This window comes from Xiphias gladius, chromosome 1 (assembly GCF_016859285.1).
Source record: "Xiphias gladius isolate SHS-SW01 ecotype Sanya breed wild chromosome 1, ASM1685928v1, whole genome shotgun sequence".
Lineage (NCBI taxonomy): Eukaryota > Metazoa > Chordata > Actinopteri > Istiophoriformes > Xiphiidae > Xiphias > Xiphias gladius.
The window spans coordinates 19,239,623-19,252,864 of record NC_053400.1 but is presented as its reverse complement, the minus strand read 5'-3'; the positions used below and the strand labels follow the sequence as shown (position 1 = coordinate 19,252,864).

General features: G+C 37.4%; 1 long non-coding RNA gene across 1 annotated transcript; it reads left to right on the top strand.

Moving 5' to 3' along the window:
• Nucleotides 1-4,057: 4,057 nt before the first annotated feature.
• LOC120790000 lies at nucleotides 4,058-11,109 on the top strand. Its single transcript, XR_005707491.1, has 4 exons — nucleotides 4,058-4,271; nucleotides 4,766-4,855; nucleotides 5,114-5,166; nucleotides 8,846-11,109. It is a non-coding gene; the product is annotated as an uncharacterized LOC120790000 (long non-coding RNA).
• The last annotated feature ends 2,133 nt before the right edge of the window (nucleotides 11,110-13,242 follow it).

Here is a 13,242-nt window from a genome sequence, read left to right as displayed (position 1 = left end):
CTCCGTAATTTTTTGAATTTTTTTTACTTTAATACACAGACCAAAAAGACAGCCACCTGCATGAGGTCATGGTGAAAAATACCTAATCCTAAAGCCACTGATATGATACACAGACTGAGAAAGGCGAGGGATCTGCTCATCCTCATTATTTTTGTTATTCTCTGGTGGAGATGATTATGACAAAACATCATATTGTCAAATGATGAAGAGAAAAAAAAATGAATTTGTAATAAACTTAGCGAGAGTAAGAGCACACATAAGAAAATGAAATTACTTTTTATGCCATCACTAATATTTAAAATTTCTAGTTTTTTCAGATAAGCACTTCGTAAAAGGAACATTTTCTTATAGCTGAAAGTTTTTAATGAATTCTCCTTAACAGCAAAAAGCTTTTTGATGTATAAATGCTAATTCTTGAAACAACACTGCTGAAACTGTCATACTTTCAAGACACACTACCTTTTAGTAATCATGTGCTATGTTAATAAAGTTTTTAATGTCTGAAAGGCAGTATTTCCTTCCATGTTCATGCTCCCATGAAGGTAGGTGGCAATACCCTAGGTACAAAATTAAAGTTTATACATTCACAAAGGCAAAATAACAGCTCTGCAACAAAAACAGTGTTGCACTGTGTTTTAACAGCACTGTGGACAAGCACAGCATCCCAAACAAAACTGAAATACACACAGCTTCCTTTACTAACGCCACTGTCTTCATTTCAACTTTACCTATACTTGAAATTACTTTGCAAGAACTGGTAGTGAAGACAGTGTCTTCCCATCCCATAACTTATTCTTTTTGACAAAAGAATGGTTTCACAATACTTCCATTTTTTTCCCATTTTCATTTATCTTTACTATTACTACATACCCTTAATGATTCAATATGTATGTATACATTCATTTATACATCTGAATGTGTGTTCAAGTTATTGTAATATACAAATGTTAATATCAAACCCCCTTAGCTTTATTCTTAATTTGCATTTTTACATTTACATTCTTATATTTTTCTTTGCTGTAATCCTTTTTGCTGTTGGCAAATTTAACAAACACAAATTTCCCCACAAGGCCATTAAATTCTCATCTTCCCTCTTATCAAAATAAGCAATAAAGAATCTGTGTTGGAGCACTGTGTATTGAAATGTCTAGGTTTGTGTTTTTCTGAACTTGGTCGGATTTCTAATTTATTTTTGCAAACTTTTAGCAGCATCAGCCACTGGTGAATCTGTTCGTTGTGCCTATGTGAGGTAACCTGTGAATTGTCCATGTGGTTACTGCATAATGATCAACATGCTTGAGACCCTCCTGGCAGACCATCTCCTCCAGGATGTTTCACATCTCCACTGGTCACTGAGTCACTATCAGGGTATCATTTATGTCCTATCAATACAAACAAGTTTCCATTAACGTTCCACACATCTGAACATCAAGACATAAAAAAAAATAACATCCCAGAAGCAAAACTAGGAAACACCTCATAAATTATCAAAAAAACATGTATCCTTTCCACCATAGTACTGTCATACTTTAATGGCCATGTAATGCTTAAGAATCCCTCTGTGGGATTCTTGACTGTCCGGAAAAGCTGAATCCGCATCAATAAATGGCTTTAGTAACACACCTGAATCCTCCTCAGACCCTGTTCTATACATGTCATTGTATTTAATTATGTGCTGGGACCTACCAAGAGCTGCTTACTCCAAGATGCAGGCTTGGTATGTCCCTTTTACTGGCAATAATTAATCTTTGGTATGGCACAGTTTCTCTTAACAGAACATAAACTAAACCACAAACATACAAACTGAAATTCAGACTTAGTTTTGGTCTGCTTATGGGCATTTGTGACTGTGTGGGTATTAGACTGTCTACACATGATAAGCAGTCTGATCTCCAATGGCCGTTGGGTTAGGCACAGAGACAGTGCCAAGAGCTAATCTCAACCCTGATATATCATTGAACAGTTTATAAATAAGAACTGTTTAATTCATGCTGAAGCAAAGCAAAATAATATACATTTATTTTCAACACTGCCATAAAATTACATCATCTCAGAGAAATGTTCTCCATGTTTAAGCATCTTGGTCAGCTGTAATCTGATTGTACATGCTTTAAAAATGTCAACGGTGAATTGGGTTAAAGTTCAAATAATTCGAACTTTTAACACAGCCATGTGGTGTATAATCAGAGTGGTGCCCAACAGCAAGATTCGGCATTGCTCTCTCCTCAGGAAAAACAACTGCTAAAACTTGCAAAAAAAAAAATCTGCAGATGATCATTTGTAGATAACAAATGTGGGGGTGTTTTATTCCTTCAGTGTGGGTGGCTGGTGAGTTATCACCAGCCAGTGTGGGTGGGGGTAAAGGAGAGGCTGTGGGGAAAAAAAAAATCAGTTTGGCTACATCATATCCTCTTGCAGAGTAGCCTTGACCTGCTGGATGATCTTGATAGACCTGCCGTCCATTTAATTCATATGGATACACTAACATCCCCCAGTATGCCTTATCTCAGTGAGGACCAAGTAATATATTTGGGATTGGATTAGAGTGATCCTACTTAGAGAGAGACGATAGTACTGACAGATAGACAGGAAGGTGTGCAGACCAATAGAATTGGTGCTTCCTACAGCATATCAGCTTCTAACCTTGAAAAGTTTAAAACCATTACAAAAACGCCTTTAAGTTTAGCCAACTAACTTTGTGCAATTCTAAGTCTGTGATATGAATAAATCAATTGATTAAATTAAAAAAAAACAAACCAAACCTGTAGTGACATAGTATGTGTAGCAAATAAAGGCACAAATGTGCCTACAAATATGAATGAAATAAAACACTTCTTTTAGTTCACATCCAGGTCAACTTTATGTTCTGACTTAAGAATCTAGATATTCTGCCTTTTTCAGATAAGATATTTTCACAGGTCACAACAGAAGAAGTACAGGTGTAAATGATCAAATTGATGATGGAAGAATTCAGTTTAGATACTTTGGTTTCAGGGTCCTGGTATTGTGTACGCTGGCTCATTGTCATGGCCAAATGGGACACTTCCGTTGCTGATGTTATTAGTAACACCTATGCTTTTCGTCCTGTAAGTCAAAAATGTCTGCAGTGGAAAAGGCCTAGATGCATCTGGTACAAAAATGCTGAAGACAGAAGAAAATATAAATGGTAATAAATGAACAGGCAGAGGATACAGAAAAACGGCAAAGCATTACACAGGTCAAATGACTCACAAATATGCTTAATATGCTTTGAAAAACATGTTGCAAATAGCACTTTTGTTCGGATTGTAAAATGCCTACTTTGCATTGCAAGGGTCAGCCTCACGTGAAACACCGTACAATGCGTAGGTTTGCTTGAGGCGAGTTACGGTGAGAAGCTAGCTCTGATCACAAAAGTGGGAGCAGCCCGAGCTATTCCATGGCATAAAGTCACCAGCAATTATCTCTGAAACAGACACCTGGAAATACCATTCCTGCTGTATTGCCATTGCTCTGATGCTTTTACCCGATTCAGCCCCGTTTCAAACTGTACACGTTTAGCTCCATTGGCCCCGTTTAAGATGAGAGCTGTTAGGAAGAGTCCGAGGGGTTGCTCTTAAGGATATCCACTCTGGATATTCTTCCTCCACTAATAGTTACATTAGTTCATCTGTAGCTCGGTTAACTCCGTACTTCTCATGTTTTTACATTTGAGACTGCGACATTTCATACTAGCGCTACGGGGAGCTTGCTGGCTAGCTCAGGGGTCTGTTTTTTCTGATAGATAAATGGAATGAAACCAAATATTTTGACAACATATAAAGTCCGTAATTTTTTTTTTTTAGAGTGGGGAGCTCCGCGGCTGCAATTACAACAGAGCACGTCTAAAATGACAGAAAACCTCCTTAAAGGCCTTGCAAACCAGACGCTAGGAGGTCTCCCTTGAGCAGTTGACCTCCGCTTGAACGAGGAGCTACGCACCTGTTGACACGCCCTTACGTCGTGGGTGTGTTGGATGAGAGTCAAAACTCCGCTGGCCGGGCGGTGCGTTAGTTACGGTAGATGCAACCCCCTTTTTTTTTAAACCTATGTTGAAGCATAATAATGGAAAAGAAAAAGGAAATTTAATAATGTAATCATTATCTCTATAACTTACTGCACCTCCACTAACCGCTAATGGAGGCCCGTCTAACTAACTGGTTCTTTGGCCCAACCCTTCAATTGTCCTCCATTTTCCGCCATTCTGTCTTCATTGCTTGGAGGAGATGAGGACGTCGCAATTTGGGAAACAGGTAAGAAGTACACTGTATAGTTCTGACAGTGGATTATTTCTTTTACTTTGTTTGTTTGTTTGTTTTGCCACATGAATAGATGAGTGGTTTAAGAATCTGAAAATTTCTTTTAAAAAGAGGTAAGAGTTGTCAAGGAATTTGCCTTGTAGACCTATAATCTGTAATTTACAAACTTGCACTGCAAACTTGTAGCAGGCTTGTTCCATGCTCATAATTTTTCCTAACTAATGTTCCATTTACAATTTTGTCCACCTGCCTCATTCCAAAATTTAAAAAAAGTGTTTTTTAATTTTTTTTTCAAGTTTGTAGGACTTTGAAATATCAATTATTAGCATTTACAGATAAAAAAGTTGAACCAGCAAACCACCTATCATACACTTTTGCTTCAAAACAAGTGAGTGAAGCTTGATAAAATGTTTACTGTGATATAATATCTATATATTTTTGCTCTGTTATGAAATTATCTTGCATGTTCATTACTTGTGGAATCCAAGAAATGCATCAATCCATCATATTTACTTAAATATTATGGACTCCTCTGCTCTGTGACTGCCTTCCATCTAGTTCCATCTAATTTTAACAAGGTGGGTACGCTAAAAGTGATTAATAGCTTAAACAAAGGTAACTGTGATATAATTGTGACATGATTCTATCTTAACCTTACAGTAGCACAGTCCATAACTACATGGACTTAACTCAGTGCTGTAGCTAAAATGTAATGTTGTGTTCTTGCCTTGTCCTCAGGTTTTATTATAGATGCTTTCTTCTGTCCATTAATATAAAAATGTTAGCCCCAGAATGTTGACACCTGAGAGTGACAGTGTCAAACTTTCATTTTTCAGTAGATCATATGGTGTTTTATGGAATCACAAAGAAGAACCTGGTGGAGATCACAGTGAGTAGCTATGAATAAGCACATCCCCAAGCTTCTGAAACTATTCAGAGCCACAAGGGTACGTTTCCACCCGAGATGGAGTAACTTCATGACAAATTAGATAAACAGATCAAGTTATCATGAGACATTTAAGACAGTATTTGATAATATTTCATTCACACTTATTTTCTTTTCGAAACGTTGAGAGGTGAATCTACACATTGCATTTGTTGGTTTTTGAATGGCATTTTGAGTTTAGATTTTATTGTGTGTAACAGTTTAATTTTTATAAAGGCATTTTAATGCCAGTGAGAATGGCAAATTAAACCAGTTCCAATATTATAAAAGATGAATAAATATAAATGACTTCTATGGAAATTCTAGATATATAGAATAGAGAATAATATATTTATCTGTGCTCAAGATTTCATAAGCCACCAAATGACGTAATTTCAGGAACTTTTTGTGTTTATTATCAGTACAGATCTTTATGCCCAGAAATGTGGATATTTCTAACAATAAACTTTTATTACTTATATTTGCTCTGAACAGCACAGTGTGAGAAATGTTTGCAAAATCTGCTTTTCAAGGAGAACTATTATTTAAAACATAATGCATGGCTGTGAAATTTGTTTTTGTAATTCACTAGAACACGCCAAAAGTCAATTATTTGAATTCATCTCTATGATATTTCTGTTCGATTGCTAATAAATTTAATTTATTAGTATTAAATAGCAATACAAATTTCTGTGGATTTTTCTACCAGAAGGTGAGAAAGAGAACGTGGATGGAAATGTTTTATGACGAGAATTTGTGGAGCTGACAGTTGCTGGAACAGATGGTTGTCTGGATTTCTGTGTCGGTTTGGTAGCAACCCTTTTCGGCCCTTTCTTTGCCCTGACGTCATACAATGCCTGACTGAGTGTTTGGGAATTTGGTCCATTTTTCATGTCTCGCAGAATATGATAAGAGGACTGGCACCAATCCCATATTTTATCCCAGCAGATACGGTAGATCTGGTTTTGTTGGCATGCTAATGGTTTAATATAAACAATTTTAAATAAATTTATGTTATTTTTAACAGCATTGTGCTTAAACTGAAGCTCTAGTACCGTAACTAAACAACGCATGTACCAGAGAGTGACATCACAGTCTACATCTGAAATCCGTTTATGGATAGTGAGTGATGATGCTGGTCGATCAGACCCTGTCTTGGACTTATCAAATAGACTCTGTAACTTTTAATATGATATAACAATGATAATGACAGTTTTATTTTAAATTTCTTGTGTTTCTTGATGTTAATTAATACTGATGGTTGAAATGAAATCATCACTTTAGTCAGAAGATTTTGTTGACAGAGGACTCCTTGGGGCCGGTGTGAATTATCTGGCCAGTAAAAGTGGCTATGCAAGGCTCATAATGCAGCTATGACTTGGCAACATCTTTGTTACAAACTACAATTATTAAAAAGATGTCCCCTGGCAACTCATTATACCGTCGGCTCAGGCCATTTTCTCCTTAAGCCTTTAATTAAAATTGAATGATTACAAAAATACAGAACAGTCAACAGCTACATGACTGCCGGCTAGAAATGTATTATGCCAGAAGACATGTGACTTAATTTTTTTTTAATTTCTTTTTTTCTACATGCTCACAGCTCCCTGGCATGCTTGTTGGTCGTCACAAAGTTGACATTTATTACTGTCTGTATTCTCCTTATTGTTTGTGTTCTCCCATGCTTGTGTATCTTTTAGATAGGTTTGTAAGTCAGATCAACCCAAATAAGTATTTGTTGTGACATTTATGAGGGCAGAAGTCTTTGGAAAAATATAATGGCTTGGCAAAAAGTGTAGATTAATAGATCTGAGCCACTCTTTGGATATAATTGAACCAAGCCGGCTTTTATCTCAACATGTTCATTTTACACTATACAATTATGTTGATTTATTAACATGTAAAACTTGACCATGAGTCTAATTAAAGGATAAATCAGTGCGTCAACTCCACTGCCCCATTAAGTAAAGGAATGTCACAGAGCATAGAATTAGAGATTGTTCGTCTTTGTTCTTCCCATTGACTACCTTTTAATGGATCTTTTACGCTGAAAAATGGAGTAATTGTTGTATTAGTTAGGTGGGTAGACATGCTAAAAGCAAGTAATGCCAAGGTAACTTTGTTTGTATTTTAATCCTTTTGTGATTGTGAATGCTGGAAATGAAAAGAACAGGGTACAAACAACACACCAGAACCGTGTGCTGAATGTGACATATAGTGCAATCACATAATGTCATCAATTAACAATTCAACTTGGAGCACAAAGACAAACCTTACAATTTAAATGAGGGTTTTCAGGAGTAGAAGTCTTTTGAAAATCTTATTGGTTTGGAAGGTCTAGTGTACATTAGTAGATATAGGTCATTCTTTGGATACAACAGAACCAGGCCTGCTTTTATCCCACCTTGTTCATTATAAACAATTACTTTGATTTATTAACACATAACAGTTACCTCTGAATCATATTAAAATAGAAGTCAGTATATCAACCAGCAAGGAGTGGAATGTCATAGAACAAAGAGGTAGACATTATTCTGCTTTGTTCCTGCCGCAATCTTGTTCTTAATGGATCCTTATGCTGAAAAACTTGTTCATTTTGGCATTAACTAAGTGGATAGGCATGCTGAAAGCAAGCAATGCCAAAGTAACATTTGATTCATTGTTAATTAATCCCCTTATGTTTTTGAGAGCTAGAAATTAAAGCAGCAGGACATAAACAGCACACAAAAACAGTGTAAACTGTTTTCTTGGGGCCGGTGTGAATTATCTGGCACTGAATGTCACAGGAAAAGTAACAACACAGAATTCAACTAGGGACCCTCGTTGGTAATGGGGATACATCCCTGTACAAGCAGGCTGCCCTGTAGAGAGCAGAAGTCATGACGCCACGTCCTGGCTAGCCTGTGTTTCACTAGCGTCGGTAACTCAGTGCAATCTCTCATACAGCACCTGTGTTTTTCACCTGTCTTTCTGAAAAAATGAAGTGTGTTCCTGGAGTTTACTTTCCAACTTCTAAGAAAAAAAATCAGCATCCAATAAAACTGTTGTCAAAAGAATTTGAACACTTTTGTGAGCACAGAAAAAACTACAGCTCCCACATCTCTGTCCTGCTCTCATTACAGACATGTCTGAGCCAACCGCGATCTCTTGACTCGCTCATGGACATGCCTTTTCTGTTTACCCACGATGTTTAGCTGGCAAGTGTCAAGGGCTTATGGGAAATGGTGTTCTACAACACCACTAAAATTATATATATTGAAAAAAACAGTGATATTAGATGATTTTTAAAAAACGACCTTATCTAAACACGTTATGCGAGCCACGTGGCATAATGATGAGAATTGCTCTGTTCCAAAGCTTTATTTTCAGTTATTAGCATAGTTGCAAATATCAGTGGGATTTCAAATGAGGTTTTTTTTAAATTCTGAACCGGAACCTGGAAGCTCTGGTTTCACTTAAGATCTCTATACACTTTGACAAAGAAAAAATCAAAGTAGCCAAGAGATAAACACGCAAAAGCAGTGGCCTTGCAACAGTGTGGACAAGCCTCAAAGACAGAGCTAACAAACTGGCTGATGATCTGACTAACCTTTACTGCTGTTTTGAGGTGCACAGGCTCACCCCTGCTTTATCTCACAACCAGCGACACCGGAAGCAGTTCCCCCAGCCAGTCCTCCCTGCTCATCCTGCACTACGCATCTGTAAGGTAACTTGCCGGCAGATCTTTCAGAGACAAAAGTCCAAGAAAGCACCAGGCATGCTGCCTCATCCCAGCTGAGAAACTTCACCCTGCCACAGAGGCGTACAGCAGCAGTTACAATCCTGTGTGGACAGGCCACCAAATAGGACAAGGGCAGACTACAGCGGCAAATCAGGACAGCCCATGCACGTTCGGGCCTTGTGCACCTTTTGAATTAAGAAAGGGGCAGAGAAAATCATCATAAGCCCCCATATCCAGGCCACAATTTAAGTTCTCCCTCTCTCCCTGTTCCTGTCCTACAGACCACCTTACAGCAAAGCAAGCAGTTTGTTCTCACAGGTCATCAAAATCATCAGCAGGTAACTCAGCAATGTCAAGTCTCAACTTAGATACTGTTTTCAAAAAACCTGCTGTTACTGTAAAATTACCACTATATGTTGTTCTAGTTTGTGCAACAGCTGTACTTATGGTCACTTGTACATAAAATGCATTTACTGTTCAAATGTAAAATCACTTTCACATACAATATATGCTGCATGTCTGTTAATGTCATCCTAAGTTACTTTTGGCACTGCATGTAAATAAACAGCAAAGACAGCTAAAGATAAATTGCTCATATGAGTGAACAAACTTTATTCTGTTTTTTTTTTTTCTATTTATTAAGTAAAGTGTAAACACACCCCAAAACACAGCTTTCTTTAATCCTTGATATTTCCCTGAGGGAACAACAAAAGATTTGTCACAGACACACACAATGGAAGGAGTCAAGTCAAGTTTTGAGGCCCTAGCCTCTTGATTAAATAGTACAGATTTTCCTTATAAGAGAAAAGTTTGAGGTTTTCTGCCTCAGTTTTAACGCAGTCACTGTTTTTTAGAGCAAGCCTCGAACTGTCATTAGCTGATCTGCATCTTAAGGCACTCATACATTGGCTCCAGCACTCAACTGTGGTGGTTGAGTCTTGGGCTATACATACTGTACAGCTATAACAGGCAGGAATCGCTAGAAAGATCTAGCTCTGGTGAGCAAAGATGGCCACGACATTAGTCACAGCTGTGAAGAGTGTGACATCAGCAGCAGCTGTGGTGGATATGGCCTCAGCTGTTACAAGTGTGAATGCTGATGCCACTGTCATACTCAAGGATTTGAGTGTTTATGATCGGGATGTGCACTTTGTAGACAACTTGATTGGGAGATGTGTAAAACTGACAATAGGCTGATTTAGAAATTCATACTTTAATGCATGATTAAATAGATATTGTGCTGTTAATAGTTTACTTTTTTATATATACATATGGCAAAGTGGTCTCAGAGTTTTGGCCCCACTGTATATCATCTCATATATATCTCCATCTGCTCAGAGTTAGCTAGAATTTGCAGATTGTTGGACAGTGTGTATGTGTGTGAATAAAGGGTGGATTATCAATCTGCTTTATATTTGAAAGTAATTAGAATTCTTCATTTCTCTTTGAAGCCCTGCAGAAAGACGCAGGGTGGTGGTGGTGGGGGTGACAGGTTAATTGAGGAATAATACCCTTCAGAATGATGGATTTTGGTGACTTGAGATGTCAGAATCCATTATAGGAAATTTAAATTTGCAATTAAAGTGGGAGGTTGGGTACAGAATTCGTTCATTTTAATTCCCCCTTGCCTCCTCCCTTGTTATTATTAATGTTCTGCATTAAATGTCCAGGCCCTCTGTTCCCTGCTTTGGCACTCACCCACCATCCAACACAGTTTGCCAAAATGGGGCTTAATTAATGAACTCATATATACAGTAAATCAAACAGCTTTTTCAGAATAGGGATTCTGGACTAGGGGGACATTTCATGAAGTAATTGAAAATATGCATCTCGTCATGTTAAGAAAAAGAACTGAAAAGGCCTTCAAGCTTCAACAAATTTAGCCTCAGATTTGTGATTACTGCATACATTTTTTTTTAACTTGTGTTTTGAGAACTTTTTGAAATGTGATATTCAATCTTTGTCCAGTCAGACCAGCTTATCTTTGCCTGTTGGGCTGCATGTGTTCACATTGTCAAGACAGATTTTACTGGTAAAGAACATAGACTATAATGTGATGCCAATAAGCAGTTGAATATTTGTGATGATACTTCTGCGACATCTTAACCTGTTTTTTTACATAGCTCATACTAGAGGAATTTTGAGCCTTAAGTCGTGTATGTCAACACTTGTGTCAATAAATTTGTAATGTGTAACCTTTACCACCTCTCCTCCACAAGTTGTTTCCAGTTCAGATTGTTTAATGTACACTTTAAAGTGTTATTCATTATGCACAGCTGTATTTTGAGACACTGCTCAGAAATCATAGAATGATTTGGTAATGTTGTCCATTAAAAAAAACATCCTCACAGAATTGAAAGCAAATGTATTTCAGTGCTACTGATGAAGCTTGTCTCTTTGTCCCAATTTCTTTTCATTGTCCTCTAATTAATGAAAAGTTCTATGAAATATTAAAACCCTTCAAATTTTGGATTGCATTAGATTAGGTTCAAAGAAACAGCAACACCAAGTAGTATAAGATTAAGGAATAAAAATGGAGTTAATACAGACTGGGGTTGTATAAACATTGAGACATAAGACGATAGTTTATATAGATTCCAGCATTAGTTGCATTTTTTAAAAATCAGTAGTTTAAAATGTTATGTTACAATATGGATATAAATGACAATTTATAATATATATTCATATTACAGTAGATTTTTTTTCAGATGTTAATGATAATGCATTAACTGGTACAAAAAGTATTGTGTTTGTGCTTTAATACCCCAGAAGGGAAAAAGGACTGATGTACAATTTTTGGTAACCATTGTCAAAATTGAGGGGGTGGGTGAATAAATTCAGCATCACTGTTTCCCTGTGAGGACTATCTGCAGCAGAACCACATTAATGCCACTATCAGCTACTATATCACCAGTCAAAGTGACAAATGGCAGACAAGCGCCTCTCAAATATTCAGGGAGGGTGGAATAGTGCAGGGGTGGTAATGGGTGATAGTGTTTTTCTCTATTTGTCAGGAGGACTTGGTATGAAATTTGGGGAAAGAGATTGCTTGAGTAAAAGTGAAAAAAGCTGTTTTTGGAGCTGTGTATGTTTGCATGTCTACATGACAGTGTTTTAGAGCGGGATACGAATAATTGTCTTATTGTCCTTTCTCTGCACTTCCCTCCTCATACCTACCACCACACACACACACACACACACACACACACGCACCCTCATCTCCCCCATCATTCGGACAGCTGGAAACAGAATTCATCCGATTCGTTCTGCTGCTTTTCTCTCTCCCAACTGCCCCATTCCCCAGTCCCCCTCACTGTCGTAATAGGATCTGCAGGAATCATTCAAAGGCTAGATATAATTTACTGCTTGCTGTGCACAATACCCCCTCCCACTCTCACCCCCTTTCTCAATCGCACAAGGTGCCCTGCGGATGAACTAATCATACTTGAAATATTATTTCTGCTTCTTATTCCTCCATTTTATGAACAGCTCCTTTTTATGGTGCAATGGATTTAACCCCTACCTGGTCACACTCACACCAGTCTGTGCAGGAAGAAAGAGGGTGGGTGGGTTGGTGGTGTGGGCGGAGACAGAGAGAGAAAGAAAAACCTTTTTGTTTTGTTTCTTTTGATTAATGCATATTTTACCCAAACTTGATTTACCCAGATGATGACTCCATCTTACAAAAAAAAACACTACTTAGGGAACGTACAGTAGTAACACACCCAGGAGCTTTGCAAACAAAACCATAAAAAACAATTCCACAGGGCTCTTTTACCCACAATCCCCTGCTCTCTTTATACAATCCACATATTTGGACAAGTAACTCCTCCTCATTCATAATATATACACCACAGTAAATGCTCTCGTGCATAACAGCTAGTATTAGCATATGGGCTGTGCTGCTGTATGAAAAAGAAATGAAAAAACAAACATAATTTTAAAACTACTGACAATGTTTTTCTCATGTTAAAAATCATTATGTTTCTTAAAGCAAGACCCTCTTTAAAAAATGCCTCAGGCTCAGTATGGAAGTGTTTTGTTTGATAGTTTTTATTTGAGTCACGTGATAATACCAAATGGCTGAATGCTAGACAGAGGGAGACAGATCACGGGCCAGTACAGTTTGTTGAACAGTGGAAAACTGATAGAGACTTTTATGAAATTCTATCGATTTAGCAATTCGTTCATTGACCTCCTGTGGGATAAGACGTATGGATTAGGATTAATGTTCTCTAAACCTGTTTGGGATTTGACATCATGAAAGAACTGCCTAAGCCTTTTTTTTTTACTTTCTTCATACTTGACAAATGGACTTG